This window comes from Leopardus geoffroyi, chromosome C3 (genome assembly GCF_018350155.1).
Source record: "Leopardus geoffroyi isolate Oge1 chromosome C3, O.geoffroyi_Oge1_pat1.0, whole genome shotgun sequence".
In the NCBI taxonomy this organism is placed as follows: domain Eukaryota; kingdom Metazoa; phylum Chordata; class Mammalia; order Carnivora; family Felidae; genus Leopardus; species Leopardus geoffroyi.
Genome location: NC_059338.1, coordinates 48,402,611 through 48,414,728, shown reverse-complemented (window position 1 = coordinate 48,414,728; position 12,118 = coordinate 48,402,611). Strand labels below are relative to the sequence as shown.

At 37.0% G+C, this 12,118-nt stretch overlaps 1 protein-coding gene across 3 annotated transcripts in view; it reads left to right on the top strand.

The window, feature by feature from the left end:
* AXDND1 (axonemal dynein light chain domain containing 1) overlaps positions 1–12,118 on the top strand; it is an 88,083-nt gene that overhangs the window by 22,519 nt on the left and 53,446 nt on the right. The window lies entirely within an intron of this gene.

Here is a 12,118-nt window from a genome sequence, read left to right as displayed (position 1 = left end):
TAAATATCCGTTCTCCATTTTCTCTGTTTTCTCTTTTTGGAACTCTGATTAAATTTATATTAGACATTCTCATCTGTGCTTTTTGTCTCTTTATCTCTTTTTCATAATTTCCAACACCTTGTCTCTGTACTATATTTTGGGTAGTTTTTTCAAAGATATTAATAAGCGCTTTAGCTGCATCTTTTCTACTAAAACCCATCTTTTGAGTTTTATAATCAATAATTGTATTATCCACCTAAGAGTTCTGTTGTTTGTTTTTGTATCTGTCTCATCATATTTAATATTTTTTATTGCTCATTTATTTTTAGATTCAATCTTTCATTTCTCAAACATTTCATGGATGGTTTCACATTCTAAATCTCATATTTCTAATATATGAAACTATTAGTATCTAGAATTACTATTTGTTGTTTCTTCTGGGTCTCATTTATGATGGTTTATTTACATATTTTGCGATATTTGCTTTTTTTTTTTTTAATTTTTTTTTAACGTTTATTTATTTTTGAGACAGAGAGAGACAGAGCATGAATGGGGGAGGGTCAGAGAGAGGGAGACACAGAATCCGAAACAGGCTCCAGGCTCTGAGCTGTCAGCACAGAGCCCGACGCGGGGCTCGAACTCACAGACCGTGAGATCGTGACCTGAGCCGAAGTCGGACGCTTAACCGACCAAGCCACCCAGGCGCCCCGCGATATTTGCTTTTATAGCTAACATTTGGTTAATCTTAATCATGAAATCCTCAGAATGTAAATCATGGACGCTTCCTGAAGAGAGGATTTGTATTTTCTTCCTTCTGGAATCCTGACCGTATGTGATAGTCCAGTACTCAGGTCTCTTACTTTGAAGCCAGTCCAAGGCTTAGTGTCAGACCCAAAGTTGGTATTTTAAAAAATTTATTTATTTATTTTTAATTGAAGTGTAGTTGACATATAATATTATATTAGTGTCAGGTGTACAACATAGTGATTTGACATTATATACATTACAAAATACTCACCATGATAAGTCACCATACAAAAGTAATACAATACTTTTTACTGTATTCCCTGTGCTGTACTTTACAGCTTCATAACTTATTTATTTTATAATTGAGAGTTTGTACCTCTTAGTCCCCTTCAACTACTTTGCCCAGCCCTTTATCCCCTCTCCTCTGGCAACCACCAGTTCTCTGTACTTATAAGTCTGCTTCTGTTTTGTTTTCTTTGTTTTGTTTTTCAGATTCCACATATAAGTGAAATCAAAATGGTATTTGTTTTCTTTGTCTAACTTATGTCTCTTAGCATAATACCTTTAGGTCCATATCACAAATGGCAAGATTTTTTTTAATGACTGGCTAATATTCCATTGTTTATATATACAACCATTTCCTTATCCATTCATCTATTGATGGATACTTACGTTGCTTCCATATCTTTGTTATTGTAAATAATGCTGCAATAAACACAGGAGTGCATTTATCTTTTCAAATGAGTTTTTTTTTATATATTCTTCAGGTAAATACTCAGAAGTGGAATTACTGGATCATATGGTATTTTTATTTTTAATTTTTTGAGGAACCTCCGTACTATTTTCATAGTGCTGCACCAATTTACATTCTCACCAATAATGCATGAGGGTTCCTTTTTTCCACATCCTCACCAACACTTGTTATTTTGGACCCCCTTTTTTTTTTTTTAAAAGATTTTATTTGTAAGTTATCTCTACACCCAATGGGGGCCTTGAACTCACAGTCCACAGATCAAGAGTCGTACACTCCACTGACTGAGCTAGGCAGGTGCTATTTTGGGTCTTTCTGATTCTAGCCATTGTGACAGGTATGAGGTGATACCTTATTGTGGTTTTGATGTTTATTTCCTTGATGATTAGTGATGTTGAGCATCTTTTCATGTGCCCGTTGGTCATCTGCATGTATTTTTTGGAAAATTATCTATTCATGTCTTCTGCCTATTTTTAAATCACACTGTTTCATTGGTGTTAACTTATATGATTTCTTTATCTATTTTGGATATTAGCCCCTTATTGGATATATCACTTGCAAATATCTCCTTTTCAGTAGATTGCCTTTCGTTTTGTTGATGGTTTTCTTCGCTGTGCAAAAGCTTTTTATTTTGGTGTAGTCCCGCTTACTTATTTTTGCTTTTGTGTGGCCCTTTTCTGAAGAGAGGGATCCAAAAAATATTGCTAAGACTAATGTCAGAGAGATTATGGCCGATGTTTTCTTTTAGAAGTTTTTTGGTTTCAGGGCCCACATTTAAGTCTTTATTCCATTTTGAGCTTATTTTTGTATATTATATGATGTAAGAAAGTGGTCTAATTTCATTCCTTTCATTATGTTTGTCCAGTTTTCTCAATACCATTTATCAAAGAGATTGTCTTTTCCCTATGCTATAGTCTTGCCTCCTTTGTCATAGATTAATTGACTATATAAGTGTGGGTTTATTTCTGGCCCTCTGCTTTATTCCATTGATCTATGTGTCTGTTTTTGTGTGTGTACCACGCTGTTCTGACTACCAATGCGTTGTAGTATAGTTTGAAATCTGGGAGTGTGATACCTTCAGCTTTGTTCTGCTTTCTCAAGATTGGTTTGGCTCTTAGGGTTTTTAAGGTTCCATATGATTTTAGGATTATTTGTTCTAGTTCTGTGAAAATTGTTGTTAGCATTCTGATAGAGATTGCATTGAGTCTGTGGGTTGCTTTGGGTAGCAAGGACATTTTAATGATACTAATTTTTCTGATCCATGAGTAGGGTATATCTTTTCATTTGTTTGTGTTATCTTTAATTTCTTACATCAATATCTTACAGTTTTCAGAGTATAGGTCTTTCATCTCCTTGGTAAAATGTATTACTAGATATTTTATTATTTTTGGTGCGATTATAAAAGAGATTGTTTTTTTTCCTTTTTTTAATTAAAAAATTGTTTTTGTTACTAAATGGGATTGTTTTCTTGTTTTTTCCGTTTATTCATTTTGAGAGAGAGATCGAGAGCTCAAGGGGAGGGGCAGAGAGAGAGAGAGAATCCTAAGCAGGCTCTGCTCCTGTCAGTGCAGAGCCGAACATGGGCTTGATCTCACAAACTGTGAGATCATGACCTGAGCTGAAATCAAGAGTCAGAGGCTTAACCGACTGAGCCACCCAGGCACCTCAGATGGGATTGTTTTCTTAATTTTTCTGTCTGCTAGTTTGTTATTAGTATATAGAAATGTAACATTTCTATATATTAATTTTGTATCCTGCAAATTTACTGAATTCACTTACTAGTTCTAATAGTTTTTTGGGGGGAGTCTTTAGGGTTTGCCATATATAATATTATGTCATATGCGAATAGTGACAGTTTTATTTCTTCCTTACCAATTTGAATTCCTTTTATTTTTGTTCCTTGTCTGATTGCTCTGGCTAGGACTTCTAGTACTATGTTGAATACAAGTGGTGAGAGTAAGCATCTTTGTGTTGTTACTGATGTTAGAGAAAATATTTCACCTTTTAACCATTGAGTATGTTAACTGTGAGTTTGTCATAGATAGGCTTTATTATATTGAGTTATGTTCCCTCTATATCATTTTGTTGAGAGTTTTATCACGAATGGATGTTGAATTTATCAAATACTTTTTCTGCATCTATTGAGATGAGCATATGGTTTTTATCCTCTATTTTGTTAATGTGGTATATCCCACTGATTGATTTGTGGACATTGACTCATTCTTCCATCCCTAGAATAAATCCCACTTGATTGTGGTCACTGATTCTTTTAATGTGTTGTTGAACTTGGCTTGCTAATATTTTGTTGAGGATTTTGGCATCTATGTTCCTTAAGGATAATTGACTTCTAATTTTCTTTTTTGTGATGTCTTTGGTCTTGCTATCGGGGTAATGCTGTCTTTATAGAATGAATTTGAAACAATTCTTCCTTTTCTATTTTTTGGAATAGTTTGAGAATAGGTGTTAACTCTTCTTTAAATATTTGGTAGAATTCACCTTTGCAGCCATCTCATCCTGGCTTCTGTTGGTTTTGAGGTTTTTGTTTAGTGATTCAATTTAATTACTAGTAATTTGTCTGCTTAGATTTTCTATTTCTTGATTCATTCTGCTAAGGTTGTATGTTTCTAGGGATTTATCCATTTCTTCTAGGTTGTTGGAATTTGTTGGTAAATAATTTTTCCTAGTAGTCTCTTGTAGTCCTTTGTATTTCTGTGGAGTCATTGTACCTTCTATTTCATTTCTCATTTTATTTATTTGAGTACTCTCTCTTCTTTTCTTGATGAGTCTGGCTAAAGGTGTATCAAGGTGTTATTTTCAGAGAAATGCCTTTTAAGTTCATTGATCTTTTTTTTTTTTTCAGTTTGTATTTTCTTTTTTTTTTAATTAAAAAAAATTTTAAGGTTTATTTATTTTTTGAGAGAGAGAAAGAGAGAGAGAGAGAGAGAGAGAGAGAGAGAGAGAGAGTGACAGAGTGCTAGCAGAGGAGGGGAAGAGAGAGAGGGAGACACAGAACCTGAAGCAGGCTCCAGGCTCTGAGCTGTCAGTACAGGGCCCGACATGGAGCTTGAACTCACGAACTTTGAGATCATGACCTGAGCTGAAGTCAGATGCTTAATCAACTGAGCCACCCAGGCACCCCATATTTTATTTATTTCTGCTCTCTGATCTTTAGTATTTCCTTCCCTCAACTAACTTTGGGCTTTATTCTTCTTTTTTCTAGTTCCCTTAGGTGTAAGATTAGATTATTTGATATTTTTCCTATTTCTTGAGGTAAGCTCGTATCACCATAAACTTCCCTCTTAGAACTGCTTTTGCTGTGTCCTATATATTTGTAAACAATGTGTTCCCATTTTTATTTACCTCAAGGTATTTTTTAATTTTCTGTTTGATTTCTTTGTTAACCCATTTTTTTCTTTTTAGTAGTATGTTGTTTAGCCTCTAGTTTCATACTGTTGTGATCAGAAAAGATGCTTGACATGATTTAAATCTTCTTAAATGTATTAAGACCTGTTTTATGGCCTGATATATGACCTATCTTGAAGTGTTTCAGATATACTTGAAAAAAAATGCATTCTGCTGTTTTTGGATGAAATGTTCTCTATATATCTCTTGAGTCCATCTGATCTAATGTCATTCAAAGCCACTGTTTCCTTATTGATTTTCTGTCTGGGATGATCTATCCATTGATGTAAGTGGAGTATTAAAGTCCCCTACTATTTTTGTATTACGTCAATTTCTCCCTTTATATCTGTTAATACTTACTTTATAAGTTAGATGCTTCTATATTGGGTGGATAGATATTTACAATTGCTATATCCTTTTGCTCCCTTTAGCATTATGTAATGCTGTTCTTTGTCCCTTGTTATGTTTTTTGTTCTGAAGTCTATTTTGTGTGATATAAATATTGCTACCCCAGCTTTTTTTCATTTCCATTTGTATGGAATATCTTTTTCTATCCCTTCACTTTCAGTCTGTATATGTCTATATGTGAAGTGAGTCTCTTGTAGGCAGCATATAGATGAATCTAGTTTTTTTGGTTTTGTTTAATCACTTAGTCATCTTACATCTTTTGATTGGAGCATTTAGTTCATTTACATTTAAAGTAATTATTGATATTTGTGCTTATTGCCATTTTGTTCATTGTTTTCTGGTTCTTTTTATAGTTCTTCTCTGTTCCTTTCTTTTCTTGCTTTCTTGTGATTTGATGATTTTCTTTAGTGTTATTCTTGGATTTCTTTGTCTTTAAAATTCCTTGTGTATCTGTTACAAGTTTTTGGTTTGTGGTTACCATGAGGTTTATATAGAACACCCTATGTATTTAATAGTCTGTTTTATTTTATTTTATTTTCAAATTTTTATTTAAATTCTAGTTAGTTAACATATAGCACAATCTTGGTTTCAGGAGTAGAATTCAGTGATTCATCACTTACATACAACAGCCAGTGCTCATCATAGCAAATGCCTTCCTTTGTACCCATCACTCATCTAGCCCATCCCCCACCCACCTCCTGTTTGTTCCCTATTTTTGGAGAAGAGACTCTCATGGTTTGTTTCCCTCTCTCTTTCCCTGCTGCCCCATATGCTCATCTGTTTTGTTTCTTAAGTCCCACAAATGAGTGAAATCATATGGCGTTTGTCTTATTTTGCTTAGCATAGTACATTCTAGCTCCATCCATGTCATTGCAAATGGCAAGATTTCATTCTTTTTTATGGCTAAGTAATATTCCATTGTGTATATATACTGCGTCTTCTTTATTCATCCATCAATTGATGGACATTTGGGCTCTCTCCCTAGTCTGGCTATTGTTGATATTGCTGCTGTAAACATCAAGGTGCATGTACCCCATTGAATCTATATGTTTGTATCCTTTGGGTAAATGCCTAGAGTGCAATTGCTGGATCATAGGGTAGTTCTATTTTTAACTTTTTGAGGAACCTCCATACTGTTTTCCAGAGTGGCTGCACCTGTTTTCATTCCCATCAATAGTGTAAGAGGGTTTCCCTTTCTCTGCATCCTTGCCAACACCTGTTGTTTCTTATGTTGTTAATTTTAACCATTCTCACAGGTGTGAGGTGGTATCTTATCTTGGTTTTGACTTCTATTTTTTGATGATACGTGATGTTGAGCAGCTTTTCATGTGTCTCATAGCTGTCTGGATGTCTTCTTTGGAAAAGTATCTATTCTTGTCTTCTGCCCATTTCTTCACTGGATTACATGTTTTTTGGGTGTTGATTTTGGTAAGTTCTTTAGAGATTTTGGATGCTAACCCTTCATCTGATATGTCATTTGCAAATATCTTCTCGCATTCTGTCAGTTGACTTTTAGTTTTGTTGATTGTTTCCTTCACTGTACAGAAGCTTTTTGTCTTGATGAGGTCCCAATAGTTTATTTTTGCTTTTGTTTTCCTTGCCTCTGGAGACATGTCTAGTAAGAAATTGCTATGGCTGAGGTCAAAGAGGTTGCTGCCTGTGTTCTCCTTTAGGATTTTGATGGTTTCCTGTCTCACATTTCGGTCTTTTATCTATTTTGAGTTTATTTTTGTGTGTGGTGTAAGAAAGTGGTCCATGGGGCACCTGGGTGGCTCAGTCAGTTAAGCGTCTAATTCTTGATTTCTGCTCAGGTCATGATCTCATGGTTTCATGAGTTCGAGCTTCGCATTGGGTTTTACACTAACAGTGCAGAGACTGCTTGGGATTCTCCCCCTCTCTCTGTCCCTCCCTCACTTGTGTTTCTCTCTCTCTCTCAAAACAAATAAATAACCAAAAAAAAAAAAAGGAGGCCCAGTTTCATTCTTCTGCATGTTGCTGTCCAGCTTTCCCAACACCATTTATTGAAGAGACTGTCTTTTTTTTTTTTTTTTTTTTTTTTAATTTTTTTTTTCAACGTTTATTTATTTTGGGGACAGAGAGAGACAGAGCATGAACGGGGGAGGGGCAGAGAGAGAGGGAGACACAGAATCGGAAGCAGGCTCCAGGCTCTGAGCCATCAGCCCAGAGCCTGACGCGGGGCTCGAACTCCCGGACCACGAGATCGTGACCTGGCTGAAGTCAGACGCTTAACCGACTGCGCCACCCAGGCGCCCCAGAAGAGACTGTCTTTTTCGTTTGGATATTCTTTCCTGCTTTGTCAAAGATTACTTGACCATATAGTTGTAGGTCCATTTCCGGGTTTTCTATTCTTTTCTATTTATTTATTTATTTATTAATTATACATTTTTATTTATTTATTTTTTCTGCTCCACTCTCTTCTGTTCCATTGATCTATGTGTCTGTTTTTGTGCCAGTACCCTAGTGTCTTGATGACTGCTGCTTTATAATATAGCTTGAAATCTGGAATTGTGATGCCTCTAGTTTTGTTTTCCTTTTTCAAAATTGCTTTGGCTCTTTGGGGTCTTTTCTAGTTCCATACAAGTTTTAGGATTGTTTGTTGTAACTCTGTGGGAAATGCTGGCGATATTTTGTTGGGGATTGCATTAAATGTGTAGATCACTTTGGGTAGCATAGACATTTTAACAGTGTTTGTTCTTCCAATCCATGAACATGGAATGCTTTTCCATTTCTTTGTGTCCTCTTCAATTCCTTTCATAAGTCTTCTATAGTTTTTAGAGTGTAGACCTTTACCTCTTTGTTTAGGTTTATTCCTAGGTATCTAATTGTTTTTGGTGCAATCGTAAATAGGATCGCTTCTTTGATTTCTTCTGCTGCTGCTTCGTTATTGGTGTATAGAAATGTGATAGATTTCTGTATGTTTATTTCATATCCTGAGACTTCAGCAATTTTTTGGTGGAATCTTTCGGGTTTTCTTCAGATTATCAAGAAGTCTGCAAATAGTGAAAGTTTGACTTCTTCCTTGCTGATTTGGAGGCCTTTTATTTCTTTTTGTTGTGTGATTGCTGAGGCTAAGACTTCTATACTATTTAACAGTCTATTTTAATTTGATGTTTAAGTTTAAATACCTTCTAAAAGTAGTAAATTTTACTCCCCACACAGCATTTTATGTACTTAACATATTTTACATCTTTTTACTTTATGTGTCCCTTAGCTAATTATTGTAGATATAATTGGTTTACTGCTTTTGTATTTTAACCTTTATACTACTTTGTAAGTGATTGATCTATTACCTTTATTACATGTTTGCTTTTACCAGTGAATTTTTTTGTTTCATAAGTTTCTTCTACTGGTGGCCTTTCCTTTTCTGCTTAAAGAAGTTCCTTTAACATTTCTTGTTAAGGCCAGGTTAGTGGTGATTAACTCCTTTAACTCTTGTTTGCCTGGGAAACTCAGTTCAATCTGAGTGAACTCCTTTAATTCTGAGGGATAGCCTTGCTGGGTAGAGTATCCTTGGTTGTTGGTTTTTTCCTTTCAGCACTTAGAATGTATCATGTCATTCTTTTCTGGCTTGCAAAGTTTCTGTTGAAAAATCAGATGATACTCTTATATGCGTTTTCTTGTACATAACTACTTACTTTTCTCTTGCTATTTTTTTTAAACTAGTTTGCCTTCTCTTTTTTTTTTAGGTTTATTTTTATTTATTTATTTTAGAGAGAGAGAGAACACAACTGGGGGAAAGGAAAAGAAGGAGAGATAATCTTTTTTTTTTTTAATTTATGTTTATTTTTATTTATTTTGAGAGAGAGATAGAGAGCAAGCAGGGGAGGGGCAAAGAGAGAGGGAGACAGAATCCCAAGCAGGCTCTGCACTGTCAGCACAGAGCCTGATATGGGGCTCAAACTCACAAACTGTGAGATCATGACCTGAGTCAAAGTTAAGAGTCAGACGCTCAACTGACTGAGCCACCCAGGTACCCCTTCGCTTGCTATTTTTAATATTCTCTCTTTAGTTTTTGGAATTAAAATGCCATTAGGCATTAATATGTGCCTTGATGTGAACATCTTTGGATTCATCTTGTCTGGGGCTGTGTTTCCTGGACCTGGATGTTTGTTTCCTTTTTCAGATTAGGGAAATTTTCAACTATTATTTATTCAAATAAATTTTCTACCCCTTTCTTTCTCTCTTTTCCTTCTGAGACCCTATAATATGAATGGTTGTGTACTCAATGTTGCTCTGGTGGTCCATTACCCTATCCTCATTTTAAAAATTCTTTTCTCTTTTTGCTGTTCAGCTTAGATGATTTTCACTACCTTGTCTCTAGATCATTGACCCATTCTGTATCCTCTAATCTTTTTTTTTCTTTTTTGCATCCTCTAATCTGCTATCGATTCCCGTTAGTGTATTTTTCATTTCAGTTATTGTATTCTTCAGCTCTTATTGGTTCTTTCTTACATTTTCTATCTCTTTATTGAAATTCTTACTAAGTTCATCTACTCTTCTCTCAAGTTTGGTCAGTATCTTTATGATCATTACTTTGAACTCTTTATCAGGTAGGTTGCTTATCTCTGTTTCATTTAGTTCTTTTTCTGAGGTTTTGTCTTATTCTTTTATTTGGAACATATTCCTCTGTTTCATTATTTTGTCTAACTTTCTGTGTTTGTTTGTATGTATTAAGTAGGTCAGCTGTGTCTCCTGGCCTTGAAGAAGTGTCTTTGTGGGGCCCAGTAGCACATGGGGCCTGCTGGTCTCCTGAACCACATGATCCAGGGATGACCCTTGTGTGGACTATGTGTACCTTCTTGTTGTGATTGGGCCACAACTGCTGTGGGTGCACTGGTAGGTGGGGCTGGTCCCTGGCACGGCCAGCTCTGAGGCCCAGTTGGACTATTGTAGACATGGCAATGGGTGGGACTGGCTCTCCCTGGAGAAGGAGTCACTTTAAAGGAATGTCTGTGCTGGCTGAGGCTAGCTGCTGGGTGTGACAGAACAGTAGTTGCTTAGGAAGACACTTGTCAGGGTAAGCAGGTTGGGCAGGGTGGATCTGGAAGGGGAGGCTGGGATAGGTTCAGTGGAGCTAACAAGGTAGATGGAGGGTGCCAGAGCCGGCATCCCCCAGTGTCAGGCCATCTCACCTGAAGGAGTGGGGAAAAAGGGTGCTTTCCAGCACTTCTCTTCCTGGAGAAATTTCTTACAGACCCTTGCCCCTCTATCATATACCCTAAAATTTGTCAATAAATCTTTACTACATTCTAGGTGCTTTTCAAACTGCTGCCTTTGTGTTGGATCCTAGAGTGAGTGATATAATGTGGCAGCCCTTTAAGAACAGAGTCTCAGTTCCTATAACCCTCTAGCTCTTCCAGAGTTAAACCCTGCTAATTTTCAAAGCCAGATGTTATGGGGGTTCATTTTGCCAGTGCAGATCCCAGGGCAGGAGTTGCCCACTGTGGGGCTTGAAGCCCTTGCTCCTCAGTGAGGGGACTTATCACACTTGTGATATCCCGCCTGCCTGTGGGGCTCTGTACCAGGGTTAGTTCCTGATGGCATCTTTGCCCCTCCCACCTGTTTATTTTATTTATTTATTTATTTATTTATTTAATTTGTTTCTATTTATTTGTTTTAGAGAGAGAGGGGGAGGGGAGAGAGAGAAAACAAGCACGGGAGGGGCAGAGAGAAAGAGAAGGAGACACAGAATCTGAAGCAGGCTCCAGGCTCCAAGCTGTGAACGCAGAGCCTAATGTGGGGCTGGAACCCATGAACCATGAGATCATGACTTGATCATGATCAAGCACCCCTGTGTGACTTTTTATTTATATCTTTAGCTGTTAAAGTTCTGTTCTGCTGCTTTTCTGGTCTTTCTCGGAGTAGGTTGCACTGTATGCAGTTGCAGCCTTGCTATGTCTCTGGGAGGATGTGAGTTCAGAATCTTCCTACTCTGCCATCTTACCCTCTTCACGCAGTGTTGTTATTTTTACTGGGGCAACCATGACTTTGGGTTTGCCTAGTGAATACTGATTACCATCTCCCACTCCATTCTTAGCTTATTTTGTTTATTGTTTTTTCTTTGTTGCCCCTAGAGATTTCTATTTTTTCCTGCAAACCCAATAATGCTTCAGAAAGTGTGCTATGTCATGGATGTAGTTGTATTGTAATAAGAAGACCCTTCAGGGATGACTGGGTGGCTCAGTCAGTTAAGTGTTTGACTCTTGATTTCAGCTCAGGTTATGCTCTCATGATGGTTCATAGGATTGAGCCCTGTGTTGGGTTCTGTATTGACAGTATAGAGTCTGCTTTGGATTCTCTCTCTCCTTCTCTCTCTGTCCCTTCCCCTCTCATGTGCTCTGTCTCAAAATAAATAAACTTTTTTTTTTTTTTTTTAAGCAGACCTTTCAGACTATTTGGTCCCTCTATTTCAGGAGGAGAAGTCTTAAAGAAGGTGTTTTTTTTTTTTTTAATTTTTTAAAATGTTTTTATTTATTTTTGAGAGAGAGAGAGAGAGAGACAGAACTAGTGAGGGATGGGCAGAGAGAGAGACACACACAGAATCTGAAGCAAGCTCCAGGCTCTGAGTTCTCACAACAGAGCTTGATGCAGGGCTCGAACTCACAAATTGTGAGATCATGACCTGAGCTGAAGTTGGATGCTTAACCAACTGAGCCACCCAAGCACCCCAAGAAGGTGGTTTTTAAAATAGACATTTCCCAGGGGCGCCTGGGTGGCACAGTCGGTTAAGCGTCCGACTTCAGCCAGGTCACGATCTCACGGTCCGTGAGTTCGAGCCCCGCGGCAGGCTCTGGGCTGATGGCTCAGAGC